This window comes from Hyperolius riggenbachi, chromosome 6 (genome assembly GCF_040937935.1).
Source record: "Hyperolius riggenbachi isolate aHypRig1 chromosome 6, aHypRig1.pri, whole genome shotgun sequence".
Classification (NCBI taxonomy): domain Eukaryota; kingdom Metazoa; phylum Chordata; class Amphibia; order Anura; family Hyperoliidae; genus Hyperolius; species Hyperolius riggenbachi.
The window spans coordinates 285671671-285699185 of record NC_090651.1 but is presented as its reverse complement, the minus strand read 5'-3'; the positions used below and the strand labels follow the sequence as shown (position 1 = coordinate 285699185).

The window sequence follows — 27515 nt, the reverse complement described above, 5'->3', positions numbered from 1 at the left end:
TTTTGCATTGTCTTCAATGTAGAATCGAGCAGCGAAACGATCGGGCCGGAGATCGGACATGTCGGAAATTATCTATTGAGCCATCTAAATGTCTCAGAATCAAGCCGTGCATTCCCAGCATTACATTGCTTGAGAGAAATGTGTAATTTGAAGGGATCTCAGATGTATCAATTATCTCACAGATATGCCAGAATAGCTGGTTTCCTTTCTAAAACAAATGCTAAATGTTCTTAAACGTTATACACTTCAGGTGCCATTATGCTTTGCTGACATCACTGCTAATGAGCTATTTGTAGTATTTACATTTTTGAAAACGTGTGGATATCATAGATGTGTCACCACAATTGTCTGACACGTCATAGTCTCTTTGTTTTGGATATGTGACAAGTTACAGGGACATTTGCCTCACTGGCAAACAACTACCTGTCAAAGAGTGTAATACCTGGGGAGGGGACATGACATGTAAATAATGTCTTTGATTTCATTGGATTATGCTAACCAGTTACTTTCCAGTACATAAAAGGTGTTTAGAGAGAGGGAAAATTGTATTGTATAGCTGCTAGTTGAGGTTTTAATGATTAAACTGTATCTACAGGCGTGATAGAAGAAGTAACCAATATGAATGAAGCTAGCTTCCCCTCCCCCCCCCCCAACCCCCACGCTAACACACACACACACAATTTCCATCTTGTGCCACTGTGCATCTTCAGGGACATTCCATTCCCAGCTGCTGCCCCCACATAGCCTATTACCAGAAGGGGCAGGACACAGTGGCCATCTTGGGAGAGGAATCCGGGGAACTTTAATGATGTAGCAGCAGCGCCAGGGAGAAAGGATTTGTGTGGAAAACCTGAGTCCAGTGGGAGCCTTGCTGGGGAGATGAGTATATGGCTCTTATTCAATTCACGTTTTCTCCTAGGTTTCCTTCTAGGTGATATTTTCACAACTCATCAATAAAATGTCTAATCAATAAAAAGCCATCAGCATGCAAGAAAATATTAAGAATAACGATGACAGGACTTTTTCACCTACTTTTTGATTTCCTGAAAAGTTATTTTAAATGGAAGATGAAAGAGCCTGTGTTCTTACATACAGGGTAATTTTGGCATCCAACCCCAGAGTTCCCCTTCAGGTCTAATTTTAAAATTAAAAATTAACACATTTTGAGTTGGGTTATGTGCTAGTGTGATTGGAATAGTGGATGCAGAGGTTGCGACTGTACCAGTGCCCCTGGACCTGAGGGATCCCCTCCTTCAGTCACTAGTTAGCTCTTTATTGGTGCTGTGGTGGTAATGATCACCTCCATGGCCTTGATTCACTAACCGGCACTAAGCCAGTTAGTGTACCTTATCACTTAGTGGGCACAAACTACAGCGCTAACCTTATCTGAGGTTAGTGTGCCTTATCTGAGGTTATTGTGCCTTATCTGAGGTTAGTGTGCCTTATCTGAGGTTAGTGTGCCTTATCTGATGTTAGTGTGCCTTATCTGAGGTTAGTGTGCCTTATCTGATTTAGTGTGCCTTATCTGAGGTTAGTGTGCCTTATCTGAGGTTAGTGTGCCTTATCTGAACTTAGTGCCCCTTAAGTAGCTTTGTGCACACTAAAAGATGCACAAAGCTACATCGCACACTGCACAACGCACAGCGCGCACAGCATAATGCCTCGATCTTTGCGCGCAGTGTGACGATAACGTCGCTCCCGCTTTACTGTATATGATGCGACCATAATGTTGCATAGGATGCGATGATAACTGTGCACTGATGCGCCGTTTAGGTCGCGTCTTATGCGACCTTAAGGTCGCATCATGTACAGTATGGCGGGTGCGATGTTATCGTGCAGTGCGCGTTGTAGCTTTGTGCATCTTTTAGTGTGCACAAAGCTACTTAAGGGTCACTAAGTTCAGATAAGACACTAACCTCAGATAAGGCACACTAACTCAGATAAGGCACACTAACCTCAGATAAGGCACACTAACCTCAGATAAGGCACACTAACTCAGATAAGGCACACTAATCTCAGATAAGGCACACTAAGGCCCCGTTCACACTTGCGGTTTTGTAAAAACCGGAACGGATGTCCGGACCGCACCGGATCCGGACCGGACCTAATCCGTACGGTTCCTATCCGGATCAGGTCCGGATCCGGTCCGTTTGCATCCGTTTTCCGTGCGGTATGAACACGGTTGTGGTCCGGATCCGTTTGAGATAACAAGCTGTATAATAATACCTGGGGTCTGGGAGGTCGGCAGAAGCTCTGTGGTCGGTGTTGGGCCTCACCTCCTCGTTATCAGACGTATCGGACATGTTGCTGCCGGGGAGCTCCAGCGTGAGGTCGCTGCTGCTCCACTCTGTGGGTGCTGGGCCCATGTGTCCCCGTCCAGGATGGCCGCTGTAGCATGGAGGAAGCATGGGAGGTGGGGTGGAGCGTCTGTTTTTTACGGCCAGTGTGTTGTGCGCTCTCCGGTTCTCATTGGTTTGTATTGGCCGGATGCGACAGTCCGGTTCCGCTCCGGATACGTCTGCCGGAGGAGCCGGACCAAAAAATAGAGCATGTTGGATCTTACGCTGGAGTCCTGATCCGGTCCGGCTCCGGTCCGGACGGAACGGACGCATGTGAACGGACGCATAGACTTTCATTGCTGCGCCGTGCGTCCGTTCCGTCCGTTCCGCATGCGGTCCGGCTCCGGCACGGCGATTCCGGACGGCGACCGCCAATGTGAACCGGGCCTAACTCAGATAAGGCACACTAATCTCAGATAAGGCACACTAACCTCAGATAAGGCACACTAACTCAGATAAGGCACACTAATCTCAGATAAGGCACACTAACTCAGATAAGGTACACTAACTCAGATAAGGCACACTAACCTCAGATAAGGCACACTAACTCAGATAAGGCACACTAATCTCAGATAAGGCACACTAACTCAGATAAGGCACACTAATCTCAGATAAGGCACACTAACCTCAGATAAGGCACACTAACTCAGATAAGGCACACTAATCTCAGATAAGGCAAACTAACCGGCTTAGCGCCGGTTAGTGAATCAAGCCCCATATGTGTATTCAAGAGTGGTAATCATTAACAAACCATTCCATTCCCCTGCTTACACCTCTCCCAAGTAGCAGTCCTTGGAAAGCTAGTCTTGGTAATCTTTATCATGTGAATAATAAAGGGACTCCAAGCACCTCTCATGGGCATGCCTTTAAGCCAGACGACTTCCAACAAAGTCGTGTTATGACCCCTCTGGAGGAGGCTCTTGCAATGGTCATGCATGTCACTTCCTCTTCCTGCTTCATTCAGTGATGCACTTCTCTAACAGAGAAGACAGGGGTGACCCGAAAGTTATAACATAGCCAAGATGGCAGCTGCGATTTTTAAATTGAAATCGAACGAAAACTATTTGGTGTAGAACAGCGATTCAGGCATTAAATAAAAGAGGAGAGCACAAGCTACAGAAAGGTATGCGTCTTTAAGTATTTTGCAGTACTGGTCAGAGTCTTAAAGGCATGCCTATGAGAGGTGCTCGGAGTCCCGTTAAACATACAGTGCTGAGGGGGGCCAGTATAAAATTTGCACTAGTGTCCATGGTACTTTAGCTATTCCACTGTTACGGGCATCTTTTTAAAGGGTGATTATCACTTACCCTTTGGGGAAGTGATAACCTGGTTCACACAGGCGTTAAACACAGTTTGCGGCAGTTGTGGCGTTCATTGCTCAAGTACTGTCCATTCAGTACTGTCCATTCAGTGCTGTCCATTAAGATGAATGGGAGCACTTTTGAAACGTTGGTACCGGCTTTTCGCGTAATTTGTGTAAACACCTTGCAAAAACGATCACTTTGTTTCCTCCTGGGCACGTCATGTAGTATTCAGGATCGGCTATGTTCGGCGCATTTCTGTGTCCCCCTAGGGGGCTCAAAATGTGACACAACAGCTGAGCAATGAGAACTGATGCCAAACAAATATCTGAGCTTCGGTTACTCCATCGCAAATGCATGCATGCAATATGTTATGAAAATGAATGATTTTAAAGTGAAACTGAACTGAAAGATGAATCGAAACCAATGAAATAAACAATTGAATCTATCCTCCTACTTCTAAAAATGATAGATATACCACAGTTTTATTTCATGTTAAAAAAAGGAAATCCGAGGTGGGCATTTAAAAAAAAAATGCTACATGATCTGGGGGGCTAGCCGGATTAGATAGCTTCAATGTTCTCCACCAATCCTGGTGCTAGCAATTCTTTACTTTCACTTTCAGTGACCACTGGGGTCAGGACGATGCAAGCTCTGCTCTGTATGTCTCATCACAGAGCAGAGAGCAGGGAGATGGGGAAGCAGCAGGGGAGAGGCAGAGCTGACCAATGAATGCAGGGGAAGGGGCGTTAGAAACGCCCCCAGTAGGCGTTTTGCAGAAGTGCCTCTCCTGCAAGGGACGCCCCTTCCCCTCGAGATTACCGACATGCTGCATGTCGGCAATTTCGGGGGGTAATAGTGCGGCGCAGGGGGGGGGGGGGGCAGAGAGCACAACGGGGAGTATACAGAGGCATGCCATGGATTAGGGAACTTGCCTCTGTGTCCCATCTGCCCCCCATGCAACACCTCGGGTATACTTTAATGAAGACACAGACAATGGGAGCAATGGGCGGATAGTGGATGAAAAGGGAGCCACCATAGACTCTAATGCAATTATCGTTAATACGGTTAAAAAAGCAGAAAAAAAAAGGCCCCCGATAAAAATCGTTAACAACATTAGAACATTAAAGTTTTTAAAGTATGTTATCATTTTAGAAGCTTGCAAGGTTATAGTTTTTGTCATATTATTTCGTTTGTATGTACAGTTTTTATGTTATCAAAGATATTATCGTTTCTATGTGTAAAAAGGTGTCTCTCTCATTAACAAAGTTAATCGTTACTGAGATTTCGTTAACCACTGGCGCCATTTCGTTATCAAGCTGGGCCCTTTTTTCTGGTGCCCTTTTTTCATGCACCCCTCCAAATAGTTCCCTGAACAGCACTGCAGTTATAATCCATTTGGCTCTCTTGCAGAGCTCTGATGACCTCCTTGTTGCTTGTTTACAAACACTTCCCCTTTGCCAGCAGTCTGTACACCATGTATAGGAGTGCTGTGGCAGCTGCCAGCTTCAGCGGCCATATTAGGACCTCGTAAAGATTAATGAGGTTTTCTCTCAAGAACATATAGCACATACTGATGAAAACCTCACACCCCTCTCCACAGCACATTCACCACTCTGCCTTCAGTTTCAGTCACAGTCCTCAGTAGTTCTCTATGGGTGTCAGCCAGAGTGTCATCTTTGCAATGTTGTGTCAGCCCCTCTGACGTTCTTTCCACCTCGTCATCTCACCTCCTTGTCATCTTTACAAGTAAGCACCAGTATTTTTGACCAGGCTTCACTGTGACATAGAAGATAACAATCTTGCCACTCTGACAGAGGATAACAATCTCGCCTTACAGTGCTGGGTCCTTGATTCAAACGCCAGCCAGGGCACTATTTGCACAGGTTTTGTATGTTCCCCTGTGTCTGCATGGGTTTCCTCCAGACACTCCAGTTTCCTCCCACATGCCAAAAAACATTCATTTAACTTAATTGGCTTCCCGCTATAAAAGTGGCTCTAGACTATGATGGACATAGGACTCTGATATGGATTAGATTGTGAGCCCCTCTGAAGGATAATTAGTGACAAGAATATACAGTATATACTCTGTAAAAGTGCTGCGGAGGTTGTCAGCACTATATAAATACTAAATAATAATAATAACACAAGAAAACATTACCCATAACAGCAGAAATAGATTAAAATATAATGGGGCCCTGGGCAAGACAGCAGTTTTTGCCCACCACTGATGGTCACCTGGCATTTTTAGTAAGCTTTGGTTAGGGCTAGCATCCACCAGGCCCCTAGACTTTCTTCAGGCCCTAGGCAGACACCTAGAATTGCTTTGTGGATGATCCGGCTCTGCATAGAAGTCCTCAAAAGTGGGCACCAGCAGACATTTCACTGCGTTGCATGAAGTCATGGGATCAGAATTTCAGGACAGGACTTTTAGTTGAAGAAGTATAAATATAAAGAGGGAGACACAGAGAGCCTAGTATAGTGTAGTATGTACTGGAAATGTGGGTGTGATTAGGTAAGTATAAAATAATATTCACAAACCAGGGTTACCATCCAGGCAACCACTATGTAGGCAGTTGGGGAGAATTAGACCTGTCCCCACTCAGGATAAAGAAGTCGCTCTCTGTAGATCAGAAGAAAGGGGCCAACACCCAGGGCCGGTTCTAGATTTTTTTGCCGCCTGAGGCAAACTTGTGAAAAAAAGCTGCCCCCCCCCAGTATAATAACCCCCACCCCAAAATAGGTAGCCTGGAGGGGGTAGCGAGCAGGAAGGGGGTATTGGGCACAGTGGCGGCGAAGGGGGCTCCCTCACCTGAGTCCCCCGATCTGCACTCCCCCTCCGGCTATTAATGCCGCAGGTATATTGTCAGGCAGCAGGCGGGAATGACTCTCCTCTTCCGCGTTCCATCGTGCATTCCACTCTCCTCACTTCCTGCAATGCCGTCCACTTACAGTACAGTGGGCGGCATTGCAGGAAGTGACGATAGTGGAACGCACACTGGAAAGCGGAAGAGGTGAGTCATCCCCGCCCGCTGCCTGACAATATACGCTCGCTGCTGCATTTAAAAGCCAGAGGGGGAGCGCAGATCGGGGGACTCAGGTGAGGGAGGGGAGGTCCGACCCCCCTCCCCGCCACTGTGCCCAATACCCCCGTCCTGCTCTCTACCCAGAGGCGCCAGGATAAAAGTTACTAAAATTGTTAAAAGCAGAGGTGCTAAGCTTTGTACTAGACCTGCATAAATCATATGCTCAGTCTATAGCCCGATGTAGCGGGATGTACCTGCAGGGCGCGTTGCATTTTTTTGGAGTGCGGAAATAAACTATTTTTGTTGAATAATATCAACAGCATCTTGTGTCTATTTTGAGGGGATGGGTCCACCACGGCCTTCTCCGGTTTTAATGATTTTATTGACTTTTATCCTTCTGGCGCCTCTGTCTACTGGTAAGTTACTTTATTTGCAGAAGGCTCATTTCATACAAAAAGGTCATTCTGAGAATTCTGATAACTACCGTAAGCAATCAGATGGTATTCTTAGATATGTGTCAGGATATGGCAGCCTTTATTTTTAGTTTTCTAGCCAATATTCTTTTTAGCATGCTATTAACAATTTAGCCAAATTCTTAGAGAAAATTAATAGAAAACAATAGAAGTAGATGAGTATTTATAATTATGTGTTGTGATTACTGAATTTGACATTTAAAGCGGACCTGAACTCAGAACGGTCTCTCTGCTCTAAAAGATAAGCAACAGCATAATAACCTTTAAAAAACAACATTTCTTTGTTACAGCTGATGCAAATCCTGCAATACATCTGCAGTGTGTCTACTTCCTGCTTTCATGGAAATAGACATAGGGTTAACATCTTGTGTTTACAAATTAGCTGCTCTGCCAAGGCAGCCAGTAGACACAGCCAAGAGATCAAATTACAGTGGTGATTAGTCACAGATGAGAGGGAATTAGACAGACTAAACGCTCTAAATACACATAAGGTGCATTTATCTCTGTTTTCCTTCTGTCCTGTTCAAGAGTTCAGGTCCACTTTAAGGAAAATTTTGGATCTTTAGAAAAGAGAGCCTCCTTGCTCACTTGATCCAATTAAAGAGGAACCGTAATGCTATATATTGTAATGTAACACATTTTTTTCCTCACACATTTTTTACCACTTTTACCTTAATTATCTTGGTGTCAGTACCAGAAACTCTTTATATATATATATATATATATATATATATATATATATATATATATATATATATATATATATATATAGATATATATAGATATATATATATGTATATATTTATATATATATATATATATATATATATATATATATATATATATATATATATATATACACACACACACACTCTGTAAAGCACTGCGGAAGATATCAGTGCTATTGAAATACTAAACAATAATAACATCTCTAAATATTGCTGTATATTGGTATGTAGCCCTGCCCACTGAGTGACGTTTAGCCAAGGCTATGATGTCACAGTCTCTGGGTGATTAGGTGAAGCTTTTTCTCACTTAGCAGAGGGGAAAATACAAAATTTACGATTCACCTTGCCAGCAGTAAAGATGCCAGCTTCACTAATAAATGTAAGAATGTAAGTCAAGGTGAGGAAAGGTGATAAGAATGTAAGGGAAAGAATGTAAGTCAAAGTGGACAAACATTGACTAAATATTATTATTAATAATATTATTATTATAATATTATTGGCAAATAAGCTATTTTATTTATTAACTTATATTCAGTTATGTTCTTGCGTAAATACAAAACCTACATTAACACACTGGCCTAGTACAACAGCTTCGTTCTACAGCAGTATTTATAGACTTACAAATCTATGTAAGGCCCAGTGCACATCGAGCGGTTTTTGGAGCGATCCGCCTGCCGCATCCGCCTCTAAAAACGCTTGTCTAATGTATTGCAATGGGATGGTGCACACCGGCGGTTTGCGTTTTTTGCCAAGCCGCAAACGCGCCTCCTGCTGCGCGTTTGCGGTTTTCGGAAGCGTTTCGTCCTCAATGTAAAGTATAGGAAAACCGCAAACCGCTCTGAAAAACGCTAGTTCAGAGCGGTTTGCCAGGCATTTTTGTTACAGTAGCTGTTCTGTAACAGCTTTTACTGTAACAATATGTGTTATCTGCTACACAAAAACGCACGCAAAACCGCTAGGTATGTTTAGAAAACCTCTCTAAACATACCTAGAATCGCTCTGAAATCAGCTCCCAAAACCGCTAGCGTATTGCGGATCTGCTAGCGGTTTTGGTGTGCACTGGGCCTAAGTGTCAAAAAATAGCCACACACTTTAGTTTTCTGATTAATTGAATAAGAGTTTAGTGGATTTTTAAATGTTTATATAGGGTATGGTATAACTGGAGAGAGCTTTCCAGGATAAATCAAAGTACCTTATACAGGGACATTAATATGAGTACATTTATTTTTTCCTACTCCTAAAAGTAATCTAAAAGGGAAATGTACTTTGGGGTAGTTATCTAATTTGTGATCCTATGTGTTTCGGGGGAACAAAAGTCGATCACAGTTCTGAAAATTGCTTTTCTTAAAATGGTGCAGGTGTCCAGAAACTATGGTCACAGTGGTGTAAAAAACATTTTTCATAATCTGATCTTCTGGCAGCTCTAGGTAGGCCTCAAGGGATGGAAAAGCTTCAATCATTCAAAAAGGTTGAATACATTAACCACCCTGGCGTTCTGATTAAATCGCCAGGGTGGCTGCGGGAGGGTTTTTTTTAAATAAAAAAAAAACTATTTCATGCAGCCAACTGAAAGTTGGCTGCATGAAAGCTCACTAGAGGGCGCTCCGGAGGCGATCTTCCGATCGCCTCCGGCGCCCAGAATAAACAAGGAAGGCCGCAATGAGCGGCCTTCCTTGTTTTGCTTATATCGTCGCCATAGCGACGAGCGGAGTGACGTCATCGACGTCAGCCGACGTCCTGACGTCAGCCGCCTCCGATCCAGCCCTTAGCGCTGGCCGGAACTTTTTGTTCCGGCTACGCTGGGCTCAGGCGGCTGGGGGGACCCTCTTTCGCCGCTGCTCTCGGCGGATCGCCGCAGAGCGGCGGCGATCAGGCAGCACACGCGGCTGGCAAAGTGCCGGCTGCGTGTGCTGCTTTTTATTTGACTAAAATCGGCCCAGCAGGGCCTGAGCGGCAGCCTCTGGCGGTGTTGGACGAGCTGAGCTCGTCCAGACCGCTCAGCAGGTTAAGGTTAGGTTCACAGTGCTCAGTTGCATTGCAGAATAATTCTGCAGGTCAGCTCACTGCCCATACAATTCTATGGGCCTGATCACAGTACTGCCTTGTAAAGGATCGCATTATTCTAACTCACTGCATGCAGGCTTTGTATTAAAGTCTGGATTGCAGTTCACAGTCATTATAAAGCATGCATTATGTAACTGACAACTGTGAACCTAATTAATCCCAAATCTGTGCACAAGTCTTAATATAGTGTCTGGTAACTTATATAGAAGACTGGCTACTTTTGTCCAAACGGAGGCTTTCCTAGATAAAAATCCTAGACCAGTATTTTTTTTTTTTTAAAAGGGGGTCACATGGAGTTGTTAACAAGACGTTATTTAGTGAGTGATTTTGTTGTCTCTTACATCTGTAACAAAAATAAACGTAAGAGATAATGAATTGTATGTGTATTACAGATAATAAATAGAGCATTAGTAGCAAAGTAGAGTCTTATATTTGTATTTTCAGTTATATAACTTTATTTATAACTTTGCATCATACTGTCACAGTTGCAGTTAGATTCCACACTCTGGGCCATATGCAATTCACATTTTCTCCAGAGTTTTCTCCTAGGTGATACTTTTTCATCTTCTCTTTAAAACAACTTTTTAGCGTTTTGCAATTGAAAAAGTACCAAAAGTAGTAGAAAAGGTAGTATCAAAATTATTTAGAGTATTTTCCTGCTTGCTGGTGGTTTACAAGGCATTTTATTAACAAGGTGTGAACATGTCAACTTGGAGAAAACTGAGGAGAAAAAGTGAATTGCATATGGGCCTCTGGGTCATATGCAATTCACTTTTTCTCTTGAGTTTTCTCCTAGGTAATATTTTCACGCCTTGCCATAAAATGTCTTTTTAAATTACTAGCAAGCAAGAAAATACTCTAAATAATTTTGATAGTACCTTTTCACCTACTTTTGGGTACTTTGGCCCATATGCAATTAACATTTTCACTTGGAATTTCTCAATTTGTGCAACATTTAAGCAGAAATCAAACGCAATTTGTGCCACATTTCAACAGAAAACAAACGGAATTTGGCCCACATTTCAGCAGAAATTAAACGCAATTTGGGCCACATTTCAGCAAAAATCAAACGCAATTTGGGCCACATTTCAGCAGAAATCAAACGCAATTAGGGCACATTTTCAGCAGAAATCAAAAGCAATTAGGGCAAATTTTCAGCAGAAATCAAACGCAAGTAGGGCACATTTTTAGCAGAAATCAAACGCAATTAGGGCACATTTTCAGCAGAAATCAAATGCAATTAGGGCACATTTTCAGCAGAAATCAAACGCAATTAGGGCACATTTTCAGCAGATATCATACGCAATAAGGTCACATTTTCAGCAGATATCAAACGCAATTAGGGCTGCAAAAAGAAAATGATTTACTCACCTGGCACTGGCAGAAGTCTTCTCTCTCCGTCTCCCGGCCAGCTCCTCAGGCGCGCAGTTCCCACGGAGCTCCCTCCCTCCTCCAATCTCCTGCGCTGATTGATTGCAGGGCTACGGGAAGATGGCCACCCGAAGCCCTGTACTGGAGTCATAAATAGTCTCCAGAGCAGGGCTTCGGCGGCGGCCATCTTCCCGTAGCCCTGCTCTGCTCTGCCAGCCCCGCGGGGCTGCGGGAAAGCAGTAATCGACGTCACGGAGCCGCCGAGGCCCCTAAGACCTTGAGGCCCCAAGCGGCCGCTTGGTCTGCTTGGTGCCTCGCAGCGCCCCTGCTGTACGTCCATCGAGTTCAACCAGAGAACAAAGTACAACACCAGCCTGCTCCCTGAAATATCCCTGTTGATCCAGAGGAAGGCAAATAAAAACCCTTACAAGGCATGGTCCAATTAGCCCCAAAAGGGAAAAAAATTTGTTCCCGACTCCAGATAGCAATCAGATAAAATCCCTAGATCAACATCATTAGGCATTACCTAGTAATTGTAGCCATGGATGTTTTTCATGCGCTTTGAGTCCTATGGGAGAAAAGCGCTTTACAAATGTTATTGTATTGTATTGTATTTCAACGCAAGGAAAGCATCTAAGCCCCCTTTAAATGCAGGTATAGAGTTTGCCATAACAACTTCCTGTGGCAATGCATTCCACATCTTAATTACTCTTACTGTAAAGAACCCTTTCCTAAATAAATGGCTAAAACGTTTTTCCTCCATGCACAGATCGTGTCCTCTAGTCCTTTGAGAAGCCCTAGGGACAAAAAGCTCATCCGCCAAGCCAGGGGCGCCTCTAGCCATTTTGTCACTCCAGGCGAGAAAACCTGTGGCGCCCCCCCCCCCCCCCCCCCCTTAAGCCCCGTTAGGGCTGCTCATCTCTTGCCATCTCCCTGGGTGACTCCTGTCACCTGCCGTTGTCTCGGAAAGCCTGGCCAAGTTACGCTCCATCGCACAAGAGCGGCTAGGCCAGGCACGCTCCCGTCCCTGTACTTGTACTGCACAAGCGCAGATTGCTCCCAGGGACGGGAACGCGCCTAAGCGGGCCGCACATGTGTGACAGAGCGCGACTCGAACAGGCTTTCAGGGACAATTGCGTGTGACTGGAGTCACCCAGGGAGATGGTAAGGGAGGAACAGCCCTAACTGTGTTTAAGGAAGCCTCAGGTAAATATTATACCAAAGATGCTGCTCGTCTCTGGTACACTTTAAACAAAAACATTTCTTTGTTACAGCTGATACAAATCTTAAAATAACTGCACTTTTTCTACTTCTTGCTTTCATGGAAGCATATTGTTAACATCCTGTGCTATCTAATGAGCTTATCTGCCGTGGCATGGCAGTCAGGTGACATGTGGAGGATCAAATTACCACTTGCGATTAGTAACAAATGAGGGGGAATAAAACTGGGTAAATCACATGATACATGTTTTCCTTCTGTCCTGTATTAGTTTAGGTCCACTTTTTTTTTTAATATATGCAGCCAGCAAGCATTATGATTACAACTTTAGTATAGCTGGGCTTACCTCCTAGGCTGCGTGCACTCGTCTCTCAGTTAATGCAGGAGGCTGCAGCCACATGTTTGGGGGATCACCGCCGGGGAGATAGGGGAACACACGCAGGGCTGGCTAAGGTGGGCTCAGCAGGGGGTACGCAGACAGTCAGTGACGGTGCTTTCCCCTTAGAGTCTAAGCAGATATGTCCCCAATATGCAAATATAACCCCAATAAGCACAAATCGTTAGCAGATATGTCCCCAATATGCACAAATCGTTAGCAGATATGACCCCAATATGCAGATATAACCCCAATAAGCACAAATCGTTAGCAGATATGTCCCCAATATGCACAAATCGTTAGCAGATATGTCCCCAATATGCACAAATCGTTAGCAGATATGACCCCAATATGCAGATATAACCCCAATAAGCACAAATCGTTAGCAGATATGTCCCCAATATGCACAAATCGTTAGCAGATATGACCCCAATATGCAGATATAACCCCAATAAGCACAAATCGTTAGCAGATATGTCCCCAATATGCACAAATCGTTAGCAGATATGACCCCAATATGCAGATATGACCCCAATATGCACAAATCGTTAGCAGATATGACCCCAATATGCAGATATGACCCCAATATGCAGCTATGACCCCAATATGCACAAATCGTTAGCAGATATGTCCCCAATATGCAGAAATGACCCCCAATATGCACAAATCGTTAGCAGATATGACCCCAATATGCACAAATCGTTAGCAGATATGACCCCAATATGCAGATATGACCCCAATATGCACAAATCCTTCAGCAGAAATGACCCCAATATGCACAAATCCTTCAGCAGATCTGAAAAGAAAACCCCATTTACTCACCTAGTAAGAAGACCTCCTGTCACGATCTCCTCCTGTCCCGACCTCCGGTCCCGACCTCCTTGTGGCGCAACTCCCTCGGCTCCTCTTCCTTCCCGACGTCACGTCCTGCCTGCACTACACTGCAGGGCTACGGGAAAATGGCCGCCCGAAGCCCTGCACTGGTCCGGCGGCCTCTCTGATAGGCTGCCGGCCAGCGGCAGCACACGTGACGTCACACGCGCAAACGTCACACCACTGACACCCACTACCGGTGTAGTGTCAGAATGGGCAGCCCTGCAGCACCGGAGCCGGGACTGAGCCGCGGCAAAGGGGAAAAAGAGCCGCTTGCGGCTCCGGAGCCGCGGGTTGCCGACCACTGCCTTAGACATCCGGCGCCGGCCGGGTGAGTCACGCTGCCTTCAGGGGGGCGGAGTTAAAGGCGGCGCCGTACCGCACACACGCAGTAAACAACTCGTGCGGCTGCTGCTAGGGAGAGAGGCGGGCCAGGCACTTAGGAGGAGGTGGAGTGGGCGGAACTCCAGTGAGAGTTTTGTTCATTCTATTGGCTGGGCCTGGGCGGGGGCGTACATAAAGGCAGCAGAGCACGTGGTGTAAATAAACCACGATCGGACACAAGCGCAGCCGGCGCTGATGGTAATAATGGCAATCAGCCGCAGTCTCGCTCCCGCAACAGCGCGCCCCTCCCCCTTCATGCCGCTCCAAGCAGCTGCTTGTAGTGCCATGTGCTAAAGGCGCCCCTGCGCCAAGCTATTATATTGCCCTCTGATGTATTTATACATGTTAATTAGATCCCCTCTAAGGCGTCTTTTCTCTGGACTAAGTAAACTCAGTTTATCTAGCCTTTCTTGGTAAGTGAGACCTTCCATCCCACGTATCAATTTTGTTGCTCGTCTCTGCACCTGCTCTAAAACTGCAATATCTTTTTTTTAATGTGGTGCCCAGAACTGAATTCCATCGACATGATGCTTTTTTTGCCACCATCTAAAACAGGGGTGTCAAACTCAAATAGACGGAGGGCCGAAACGTAAAATGTAGACCAGGCCGAGGACCGGCAAGTATATTTATCCCCCCTCCCCAAATTTGGAATGATCGCACAAAACCCCACAATTTGCACCACACGTTATAGCCACGGAGCAAAAAAAAAAAAGCCTCAGTATAGGGAGGTAGCCAAGTATAGGTAACCCCTGTATAGGAAGCCAGATATAGTTGCTCCCAGTATAGGAAGCCAAGAATAGGTGCCTCCAGTATAGATAGCTAGGCATAGGTGCCCCCAGTACAGGTAGCCAGGCATAGGAGCCCCAGAATAGGTAGCTAGGCATAGCAGGTTCCCTAGTTTAGGTAGCCAGGCATAGTTGGTGCCCCATTTTAGGTAGCCAGGCATAGCAGGTGCCCCAGTTTAGGTAGCTAGGCATAGCAGGTGCCCAGATTAGGTAGCCAGGCATAGCAGGGGCCCCAGTTTAGGTAGCCAGGCATAGCAGGTGCCCCAGTTTAGATGGCCAGGTATAGCAGGTGCCCCAGTTTAGGTAGCCAGGCATAGCAGGTGCCCCAGTTTAGGCAACCATGCATAGCAGGTGCCCCAGTTTAGGTAGCTAAGCATAGCAGGTGCCCCAGTTTAGGTAGCCAAGCATAGCAGGTGCCCCAGTTTAGGCAACCAGGCATAGCAGGTGCCCCAGTTTAGGTAGCCAGGCATAGCAGGTGCTCCAGTGTAGGTAGCCAGGTATAGCAGGTGCCCCAGTTTAGGTAGCCAGGCATAGCAGGTTCCCCAGTTTAAGTAGCCAAGCATAGCAGGTGCCCCAGTTTAGGTAGCTAAGCATAGCAGGTGCCCCATTTTAGGTAGCCAAGCATAGCAGGTGCCCCAGTTTAGGTAACCAGGCATAGCAAGTGCCCCAGTTTAGGTAACCAGGCATAGCAGTTGCCCCAGTTTAGGTAACCAGGCATAGCAAGTGCCCTAGTTTAGGTAGCCAGGCATAGCAGGTGCCCCAGTTTAGGTAGCCAGGCATAACAGGTGCCCCAGCTTAGATAGCCAGGCATAGCAGGTGCTCCAGTTTAGGTAACCAGGCATAGCAGGTGCCCCAGTTTAGGTAGCCAGGCATAGCAGGTGCCCCAGTTTAGGTAGCCAGGCATAGCAAGTGCCCCAGTTTAGGCAACCAGGCATAGCAGGGGCCCCAGTTTAGGTAGCAAGGCATAGCAAGTGCCCAAGTTTAGGCAACCAGGCATAGCAGGGGCCCCAGTATAGGTAATAGCAGGCATAGGTGTCCACTATAGAGAGCAAGCCAGCCTACGCACCCCTTTCGCTTCCTCACCTCCTCCTGGTTACAGAGATCGCACCCTCAATCTCCAGCGTGGCGGCGGTTCTTCAGTCTGCACTAGCGTTGCAACAGTATGAATATTCATGCTATGATAACCGTCTCCAAAAATACCACGGTATGAGGGTATCATGGTATTACACAATTATGTGGACCCAGCCCCCCCACACAATTAAATGCTGCAGAAGATGTAAGTGCTATATAAATACATAATAATAATATGGTAGGACATTAGACTAGGACTATGGTAGGATTATTAGATTGTGAGCTCCTCTGAGAACAGTCAGTGACATGGGTAAGTAAGCACTAAAGTACTGCAGAAGATGCCCAACACTTGCCTTGGTGGTGGTGTAGTCTGATGTTGTATGCAAAACATATGTTTTATTGCAAGGTGTCTTTATATTATTTACTGAGAAACAATTATAATTGTTCTAATGTATGGATCGCCTTTATAGAACTCATAATTTGTGGAACTCATTAGTGTACAATGAAATCAGTCATATTTTTTTTTCAGCAGTGGTGGCTCCAGGAATTTTTTTTAGGGGGTGCTATGCAGGTGCTGGACCAATTTCCGGGGGAGCTGACGACCTTCGCGCGCCGCGGCAAAAAATGGGTGTGGCTTCAACATGCGGCGCGTGGGCGTGGTCATGACCGGATGAGGGCGGGGCTAACTGTAATTTAAAGTGAACCCAGGGTGAGAGTGATATGGTGGCTGCCATATTTATTTCCTTTTAAACAATACTAGTTGCCTGGCAGCCCTGCTGATCTATTTGGCTGCAGTACTGAACTGAATTACACCATAAACAAGCATGCAGCTAATCTTGTCAGTTCTGATTGTCAGAAACCCCTGACCTGCTGCATGCTTGTTCAGGGTCTATGGTTGAAAGAATTAGAGGCAGAGGACCAACACGGCAGCCAGGCAGCTGGTATTGCTTAAAAGGAGATAAATATGGCAGCCTCAATATTATTCTCACCTGCACAATCGTTATCAGATATGACCCCAATATGCACAATCGTTATCAGATATGACCCCAATATGCACAATCGTTATCAGATATGACTCCAATATGCACAATCGTTATCAGATTTGACTCCAATATGCACAATCGTTATCAGCTATGACTCTACGGGAAAATGGCCGCCCGAAGCCCTGCACTGCAGACTCCAAGTCTGCAGAGCAGGGCTTCGGGCGGCCATCTTACCGTAGCCCTGCTCTGCTGCTATAGGCTGCCGCTGTGAAATGACTCGGCGTCTCATAGATGTCTGAAGTCAGTTCACTCCAGGGGGTGCTTTGGGGGTGCTTGGACAATTCTAGTGGGTGCTTGAGCACCCCCAAGCACCCCCCTGGCGCCGCCACTGTTTTTCAGTAAATTGTATAAAGAAAATACAGTACAGGCATCTCACAATAAATAAAAGAAAAGTTTGGTGTGCAACACCAGATTTTATTATTACACTTATTTGCACAGTATAAGCTTTAAAGGAAACCTGTAATGACTTAAAACAATGTGTTTCACTTACCTGGGGTTTCTGCCAGCCCCCTGCAGCCGCCCTGTGACTGCACCGTACTGGAACTATCATCCAGTACCATGCCGTGGCTCAGTTTCGTTATAGCAAGTCGATGGCCACTGCGCCTGTTTGGCCCTGGCCATGCACATCCACGTTCCCTTCGCTGGAAGCGTCCTGCGCAGGCGCAGGAAGAGGTTTTCCCGTACTGTGCAGGACTCTCCCGGCGACGGTAGCATGAACAAGGAGGGCATGGCCAAGGTCGAACAGGAGCAGTGGCTGACTTGCAAAAACGAAAGTTAACTGTGGCGGGGGACTGGAGGCTCATTCAGAGACGGGGACAGGGCGGCTGCAGGGAGGCTGGCAGAAGCCCCAGGTAAGTGAAACACATTTTTTTTTAAACATTACAGGTTTCCTTTCATTTTGGTTTGATTTCCATATAATTAGCAGCCAGCAGTTTGTGTGTGACGTGCAGCCCGGCTCTGCAATATGTCACATACACAGCACCGTAAGAAGTTCTGTGTCATCTGCTCCTGGCTGCAGAGGTCGTATAGCCCTGGAGCACATGACACCTCTCTCCCTGAAACACAATGATTTTATACCTGACTGGGGGAGAAGACGCTGTCCTGAGCAGAGTATGCAGCTCTCTCTCTCCCATAGCTGCTACTTCTTGGTCTGGTTGTCTGCACGGAGTTAGTGGGGGCAGGCTCCATCAGCTAGCTGCCTCTCTCTCATTGGCTGGAGGGAGGTACCGGCAGAAAAAAGAATGCCGCTGATTGGAGGGCGGGGGAAAGAAGGCTTTGACCCTTCTCACTGTGTGCCCGCTCTGCCTGTGTAGCTGCGGTGCACACAAGATAGAATAATAATCACGGGAAGTGATTTATTCTGAGGGACACCGGTCAAAGGACTTAAGACAGGGTAAACTTTTGGCGGAGCAGTGCGGGCCCGCTAGTATGGCTACGGGCCAACTTTCAAAGCACTGCAGGCCACTTGTAATGTTAATTAAAAAAACCAACCGCGGGCCAAGTTTTCCGGCGCTGCGGGCAGTGGCGGCGCCAAGGGGGTGCTTGGGGGTGCTCAAGCACCCCCTAAATTTGTCCAAGCACCCCCTGGCGTGAATTGACTTCAGGCGTCTAAGAGACGCCTAGTCAGTTCACAGCGGCAGCCTGAAGCAGCAGAGCAGGGCTACGGTAAGATGGCCGCCCGAAGCCCTGCTCTGCAGACTTGGAGTCTGCAGTGCAGGGCTTCGGGCGGCCATTTTCCTGAAGCCCTGTGAGCGCGGGAGGAGGAGGAGGAGGGCAGCCCGCAGCATGATGGCCAGTGACAAGCCACTGGCGGACGCCCCCGGGCTTCGGGCTCCTCCATGGTGCTGCCCAGAGGGGTCATCAACCCGTCTGTCCCCATCCGCAACATGAGGATGAAATTCGCCGTCCTCATCCAGGTCGGGGAAGTCAGCAACAGGGACATTGTGGAGACCGTGCTCGACCTGGTAAGAGGATGTCTGTGCAGAGCTGCTGCCTGGCACCAGCAGATCCAGGGAAAGCTGGCTGCCTGTGTTGCACACACCATAGTGATTGGGGCTGCCTGCATGTCACCAGCAGATCCAGCGAGGGCTGCCTGCCTGTGTTACCCACACTATAGAGATATGGGGGCTGCCTGCCTATCACCAGCAGATCCAGGGAGGGGTGCCTGCCTGCCTGCCTGCCTGCCCGTGTTATCCACACCATAGTGATAGGGGCTGCCTCTGTTACCAGCAGATCCAGTGAGGGCTGCCTGTATTACCCACACCATAGTGATAGAGGCTGCCTGCCTGTGTTACCCACACCATAGTGATAGAGGCTGCCTGCCTGTGTTACCCACACCATAGAGGGCTGCCTGCCTGTGCTGAGCATTGTGCATATTGGGGTCAGATCTGCTGAGCATTGTGCATATTGGGGTCAGATCTGCTGAGCATTGTGCATATTGGGGTCAGAACTGCTGAGCATTGTGCATATTGGGGTCAGAACTGCTGAGCATTGTGCATATTGGGGTCAGATCTGCTGAGCATTGTGCATATTGGGGTCAGAACTGCTGAGCATTGTGCATATTGGGGTCAGATCTGCTGAGCACTGTGCATATTGGGGTCAGAACTGCTGAGCATTGTGCATATTGGAGTCAGAACTGCTGAGCATTGTGCATATTGGGGTCAGATCTGCTGAGCATTGTGCATATTGGGGTCAGAACTGCTGAGCATTGTGCATATTGGGGTCAGAACTGCTGAGCATTGTGCATATTGGGGTCAGAACTGCTGAGCATTGTGCATATTGGGGTCAGAACTGCTGAGCATTGTGCATATTGGGGTCAGATCTGCTGTGCATTGGGCATATTGTGGTCAGATCTGCTGAGGATTGTACATATTGGGGTCATATCTGATAACAATTGTGCATATTGGGGTCATATCTGATAACGATTGTGCATATTGGAGTCATATCTGATAACAATTGTGCATATGTCATAGCTGATAACGATTGTGCATATTGGAGTCATTTCTGATAACGATTGTGCATATTGGGGTCATATCTGATAACGATTGTGCATATTGGGGTTATTGAACGTGTTTTTTTGTTCAAATCTGCTCACATTACGTGTATTTTCTTGAGAAAACCTGCACAATTATGTAAATTTTCTGGGGAAAGGTTCACCAAAACTTGGGCCCTCTGTCTTTGCGTTGCACTTTTAAAGGGAACCCAAGGTGACAATAATATTGAGTCTGCCATATTTATCTCCTGTTCAGCAATACCAGCTGCCTGGCTGCCGTGTTGGTCCTCTGCCTCTAATTCTTTCAACCATAGACCCTGAACAAGCATGCAGCAGGTCGGGGGTTTCTGGAAATATTGTCAGAACTGACAAGATTAGCTGCATGCTTGTTTCTGGTGTAATTCAGTTCACTACTGCAGCCAAATAGATCAGCAGGGCTGCCAGGCAACTAGTATTGTTTAAAAGGAAATAAATATGGCAGCCACCATATCACTCTCACCCTGGGTTCACTTTAACCACTTAAGGACCAGGGTAGTTTCTTCTGATCGGTGCTGCGTGGACTCTCCAGCCCGCAGCACCGATCAGGAAATAGCCAGGGCGATCAGACTTCCCCCCTTTTTTCCCCACTAGGGGATGTCCTGCTGGGGGGGGTCTGATCGCCGCCGGCTACCCGCACTTTCCGGGGGGGGGCTCTTCAAAGCCCCCCTCCGGAGCGCTTTTCGCCCTCCCCGGCTTTCCCTCCCTCTCCCTTACCCTGTGAGTGGCGCAGGACGGAGTTCCGTCCTGCGCCTGATAGGATAGGCTTCTGCCTATCAGATGACGGCGATCCCCGGCCAATCAGAGGCCGGGGATCGCCGATCTACGTCACGGCGCTGCTGCGCAGCAGCGCCGTGTGATGTAAACAGCGGGGATTTCTTCCCCGGATGTTTACATTATGCGTGCGAGCCGCGATTGGCGGCTCGCACACTGTTCACGGAGACAGTCTCCGTGAACTGGCATGGAAAGGCCGCTTCCATGCTATACCACTAACGACCCGCCGACGCCTATCGGCGTTAGGCGGTCGTTAAGTGGTTAAATTACAGTTAGCCCCGCCCTCACCCGGTCATGACCACGCCCATTTTTTCGCCGCGGCACGCTCAGCGCGCCGCAGGTTGTAGCCACACCCATTTTTCTGCCGCTGCGCGCAGGTCGTCAGCTCCCCCGGAAATTGGTCCAGCACCTGCATAGCACCCCCTAAAAAAAATTCCTGGAGCCGCCACTGGCTGCGGGCCAAATTTGGCCGGCGGGCCAGAGTTTGACACGTGTGATCTAAAATCATTGTCATTGGGCTGCATTAAATTGTATCCAGAAGGCACTCCGTGGCCAGCAGACAGGAGCCCAGTAAATGTGCCGTTCAGAAAGCGGGTTTATTGTTGCATGTGGCTGCTGCACAAGCTCACCAGGGACCAAAACACAAGCCAGAAACCCCCCCCCCCCCACACTGACTTCAATGGATTTTACACTTGACTCCCACAAAGACCTGTAATTTTGGACTGATTTGAGTAATTGATCCCCACCAATAGTCTGATGTGGTGTGTGAGGTCAGTGCTGCTGATGGAGGGATAATTATTTGCTTTTAGTAAAGGAATTTGTAATCTTTGTATGTGGGACAGTGTTTAGCCTCTCAGGTTGCTTGCCATAGCTTTTTTATTTAAAGAGAACCCAATCAGCGAGAAGGGAAGGGATGCGGGCAGGGACCGGAGGTATGGAGGAGGCGGGTAAGCGGCAGAGACTGACAGATGCAGAGGTAAACAGCTGGCTGCAACACGCTGTGCGTCGACAGCTCGGCGACTTATGGGGGGGCAAGCAGAGCGTGGGGGGGGGGGGGGCAGAGAGGATCAGTATAGCAACAGAGGCTGGGCAGTATATGCAGACCCAGCATCTGTGTGCTGATAGCATTCTTAGAACCCACCTCGGGTTCTCTTTAAAAGTGTAAGACCAGCCATAGTGTCTAAAGTACCCCTGAACTGGAGGCAATCATAATTACTTCCCTTTTAATAATACCAGTTTCCTGGCAGTCCAGCTGATCTCTTTGGCTGCAGCAGTGTCTTAATCACACACCTAAAATAAGCATGTCAGCATGGCTGCCAGGCAATGGGTATTGCTTCAAAGAAAATAAATATGGCAGCCTCCATATCCCTCTATGTTCAGATGTGTGTTAATTTAAGTTGCGGATATAATTTGTAAGGCCAGATCCACACTATAAGCGCTTTTGTGAGTGCTTGCGTTTGATTAGCGCCTCCTAATGAAAAAAAATCACTCACATTCACTTTCATTAAAATTGTGTTAAAAATCGCGTACAAATCGGCACGATGACTTGCGTATTTCAAATATATGTGATTGCGGCAATTGCGTCAATTTTTTTTTTTACCGTGATTTTAATGAAAGTGAATGAGCGATTTTTTTAAAAAGCGTTCTGCAAGTGCTAATCAAACGCAATCGCTCACAAAAGCGCTTACAGTGTGAATCTGGCCTCAGGGCTAGACCTGCAGTCAGGATTTTCTTAAAATGGCTTTACTTTCCCCCACGCTGGTATTTTATTGTATCTGTGTCACGACTGGTAAAGAGTTCTTTTCACTTCCCTTTCTTGATGGTTGTTACTGGGGAAACTGAACCAAGGTGGCAACAATAGTCTGACACCAGGTCTAAACTACACCTATGACTCTGAATCTAAAATGAAAAAAATTGGCTTGCGTTTCCCTTTTGCAGTAACTACCAGACCCACAGTACCTGTACATCCCCCAAGGAAGGCTCTCTGCTGGGTTTTCCCAACAATCTACTCTATACAAACAGTACATCAATACCCACCATCCAGTGCAGTCATGGGGAGCTTCACTACTGGGGGTTTGATGAGAGGTCCACAAAGTGCAGACACAGTGTGTGGTGACCAAAATCATTATTAGTGATAAGTCTCAGATAAAAGTTTGATGTACACCTGTACACACTTGGAATAGGCATCCAAAATGATTTTTGATGATCATTTCTGGTTACCTAAGTTGCAAATGTGTTGAGGCTTTTAACACACTCTAACCACACAGGCAGGTATCCCCAGAGGAGACACACACGCATACCTCCCAACTTTTTGAGATGAGAAACCGGGACACTTAAGCCACGCCCCCAACCACACCCCCTGACACACCCCCAGTCCAAAAATGTATATATATATATATATATATATATATATATATATATATATATATATATATATATATATATATATATATATATATATATAGGAGAAGGGTGAGGGTGCCCATGGGTGTGGAGGTAAACCGTAAAAAGAAGGATCGAGGCGCCAGCCGCGGCTGTGGTGTGCGGGATGCGGGTCAAGCTTGTCCCCCCTCCCTCCGAATGTGCCCCCCAGTGTCCCCCTGTATGGCGAGATACGAGCGCAGCAGAGCGGCAGTCTTACCATTCTTCTTCGCATATGGGCATCTCGTCTTCTCCGCTTCCTGTGACATCACAGGAAGTAGTTGGAAGCAAGAGAGATGCCAGTACGCGAGGAAGATGGTAAGACTGCCGCTCTGCTGCGCTCGTATCTCACCATACAGGGGGACACTGGGGGGCACATTTGGAGGGAGGGGGGACAAGCTTGACCCGCATCCCGCACACCACAGCCGCGGCTGGCGCCTCGATCCTTCTTTTTCCTCCGCTGCCTGCTCTGCTGCTAGCCGGGACAAAGGGGGGCTATCCCGGGACAGCGGGACCCCTCCCCCAACCCGTGACGGTCCCGGTGAAATCGGGACGGTTGGGGCCCCTGCACACGGCACACAATTTATCCCTAGACGTACCACAAGAGGAGGATTTACACATAGTTGACTTCAATGAAGACACAAACATTTAGGCCAATTCGTTCTAGTTTTATTTTATACTGCCTGAATACAGGTAAAATTGTATTTACAATTGTCATGGGGTCATCTCACCCCGGGATCCAGAAGAAGGCGAAAAAACCCCCAGAGGCAAGTTAGGTCTGATTTGTGCCTCGGAGGGGAAAAAATTCCTTCTTGACTCCTATGTGGCAGTCGGCTTTTACCCTGGATCCCAGGTATCTCCCCAGATCATGCTGCCTCGCTCTCTCTGCTAGGCATCTTCTGTCTTCTCTTCTTATCTGGTTGGGAATCTTCTGTCACCTCTTGCAGGGACATCCACAGATGGTGGGGGGATTCTGGCTACATATATAAGGAGGGGGGAAGGATCAGCATACCTATACAAGGGGGGAATTTGGCTACCTTTGCTGTGGGGGATTTGGTTACCTAGGGGGGACTCTGGGGAAATATAAGTGGCAGAATGCTACCTTTATTGGTGGGAATTTGGCTACTTATACTGAGGGTAGGAGGCACATAATGTTACTTTTACTGGGGGGAGGGGGGGGGAATACAGCTACCTATACTTAGGGGGGGCTCTGGCTAACTATACAGGGAAAGGGAGGGGGGGGTGGAGTCTCTTGTTACTTATACATAGGAGCGGACTCCTACATATTGGAGGAGACTCAGACCTACCTACGCTAGGGTTGTTTTTTCCCAACTATACTGGGGGGGGGGGGGGGGGGGTATAAGGCTCCTTAACTGGTGGAATATAAGGCTACCTATACTGGTAGGAGTCTGGCTACACATATGTGTATGATCAGAGCGTCTTGGTCTGATCTAGACAAGAGGGGTCTGAGCCCCATAAAGTGTCTGCCACGGGGCTAAAAAGCCTCCTGTGGCCATGCGGTAAAAGAATGTCAAATCCAGTAATATGGAAATCCATGGAGGGAGACTCAGGTGCACTCGATATGAGCGGATGTTCTGCCATCTGCCCTAATCCAGGAAGCGCCCCTACGTCTTCATGCACCGGTTACATCACCTCAACTAGGAGATCCACTATGTGTCTGACCAGAGTCTAGGTCTGATCTATACAAGAGGGGTCTGAGCCCCACAATGTGTCTGACCAGAGCGTATAGCTCTGATCTACACAAGAGGGGTCTGAGCCCCACAATACGTCTGCCACGGGGCTAAAAAGCCTCCCGTGACCATGCGGTGAAAGAAAGTCAAATCCGGTAATATGGAAATCCATGGAGGGAGACCCAGGTGCACTCGATATAAGCGGATGTTCCGCCATCTGCCCTAATCCAGGAAGCGCCCCTATGTCTTCATGCACCGGTTACATCACCTCAACAAGGAGATCCACTATGTGTCATGTCCGATAATAAAGTGAATATTCAGTGTTTGAAGTGGCCTTGATGGAAATAAAGTTGCGAGAGCTCTCAGGATGTTTCTGGCCCTCCCACTAGCCACATAGCATTCTGATGGTTACCAAGGACTCGCCATGCTGCTGCTGCTGCTGCAACCCCATTGGTGGAATAGGCTCTTCACCCAGAGAGTCCTGCACATCCCCGACTGACCACCTGGGAAAGAGCTGTAACCCCCTGCTGGCCACTACACTCTACCTATCACTACCTACTGGCCATTATAATCCACCCATCATTACCTGCTGGCCACTACAATCCAACTATTACTACCTTCTGGTCAGTACAATCTACCTGTAACCCCCTACAGGCCACTACAATCCACCTATTACTACCTGCTGGCCACTATAATCCACCTAATACTACATGCTGGCCACTACAATCTACCTACCATTACCTGCTGGCCACTACAGTCCACCTATTACTACCTGCTGGTCAGTACAATCTACCTGTCACTACCTGCTGGCCACTACAATCTACCTGTCACTATCTGCTGGCCACTACAATCTACCTAATACTACCTGCTGACCACCACTACAATCTACCTATCAGTACCTGCTGTCCAGTACAATCTACCTGTCACTACCTGCTGGCCACTACAATATACCTGTCACTACCTGCTGGCCACTGTAGTTTACCTTTCAGTACCTGCTGTCCACTCTACCTATCACTACCTGCTGGCCACTACAATCTACCTGTCTCTACCACCTGGCCACTACAATCTACCTGTCACTACCTGCTGGCCACTGTAGTTTACCTATTACTACCTGCTGGTCAGTACAACCTACCTGTCACTACCTGCTGGCCACTATAATCCACTTATTACTACCTGCTGGCCACTACAATTTACCTATGACTACTTGCTGGCCACTATAATCCCCCTATGACTGCTTGCTGGCCACTACAATCTACCTGTCAATATCTGCTGCCCACCACAATCTACCTGTCATTATCTGCTGATCACTAAAATGTATCCATCACTACCTGCTGGCCACTGCAATCTACCAAGGTATAGATAAAACCTTGATGCTGCAACCACAATTTTTGTTTAGCACCTGGGAGTCAACCAGTCCACACCCGTATTCACCAAGGGTATAACAACAGTCCAGAATAGAAAAAGACTGGGTCTCGACCTGGATTTTAGGCCGATTGGCCAATTTTATTATGCAGAAACCACAGTGCAAAAGCACAACATTTCGACCTAGTGGTCTTTATCAACTGCTTGATAAGTAAACACCTGATAAAGACCACTAATCGGCCTAAAATCCAGGTCGAGACCCAGTCTTTTTCTATTCTGCACTGCAATCTACCAGTCACTACCTGCTGCCCATTACAATCTACCAGTCACTACCTGCTGCCCATTACAATCTACCAGTCACTACCTGCTGCCCACTACAATCTACCTATCACTATCTGCTGCCCACTACAATCTACCTATCACTATCTGCTGCCCACTACAATCTACCTATCACTATCTGTTGATCACTATATTTTACCTATCACTACTTGCCAGCCACTAGAATCTAACATTTGCCCCTTACTAGAATTTAATGATCAATACCTGACTGTCACTACAATCTGCCCATAACTACCTGCCAACATACCTATCTGCCCATACCTACCTGCCAGTAGAATCAGGTTTTGACTTTGTATATGTGTGGGGTGGACACAGGTTGCCTCTCCTGGGGAGCCAAGTGGGTCACACATGGTCTTGCAAGCTGGCAAGCCACAATCACTGAAAGAGATCAGAAAGACAACGTGTTAGTTTAGTCCAACAACGAGATAAAATAAATATTTCAACATCCAGTTGCATATTATGCATACTATTATGCATGGTCAAACTGACCATCCCTACTGCTGATCTTAGTGAAGGTGGGGGGTATCAGACTCCAGGGAGGTCTTTCCTGGTTATTGTAGTTAGGATCCCATTGAGCAATATGTACAGTGTGCTGTACTCATCCGCTGGATGTATATCTACAACCTTATATAGAGATCATATATTATTTATGTTGTGGATACTGTGCTGGAGTGGCAGAACTGTGAATTATGGGACAAACTGAAGACTTACCACCTCCATGTCACCAGTCCTCCAGGAACAGGCCCGCCCGGGAGAAGGGGCCGCCAAATGGTCGCGGAGTCTCTGTCAGGGGGGGAGAAAACATGTTGATTAGTCATACTGTTCACACAAAATAATGATCTAAAGA

The 27515-nt window shown here is 47.1% G+C and overlaps 1 protein-coding gene across 1 annotated transcript in view; it reads left to right on the top strand.

Moving 5' to 3' along the window:
* USP2 (ubiquitin specific peptidase 2) overlaps positions 1 to 27515 on the top strand; it is a 292102-nt gene that overhangs the window by 472 nt on the left and 264115 nt on the right. The window lies entirely within an intron of this gene.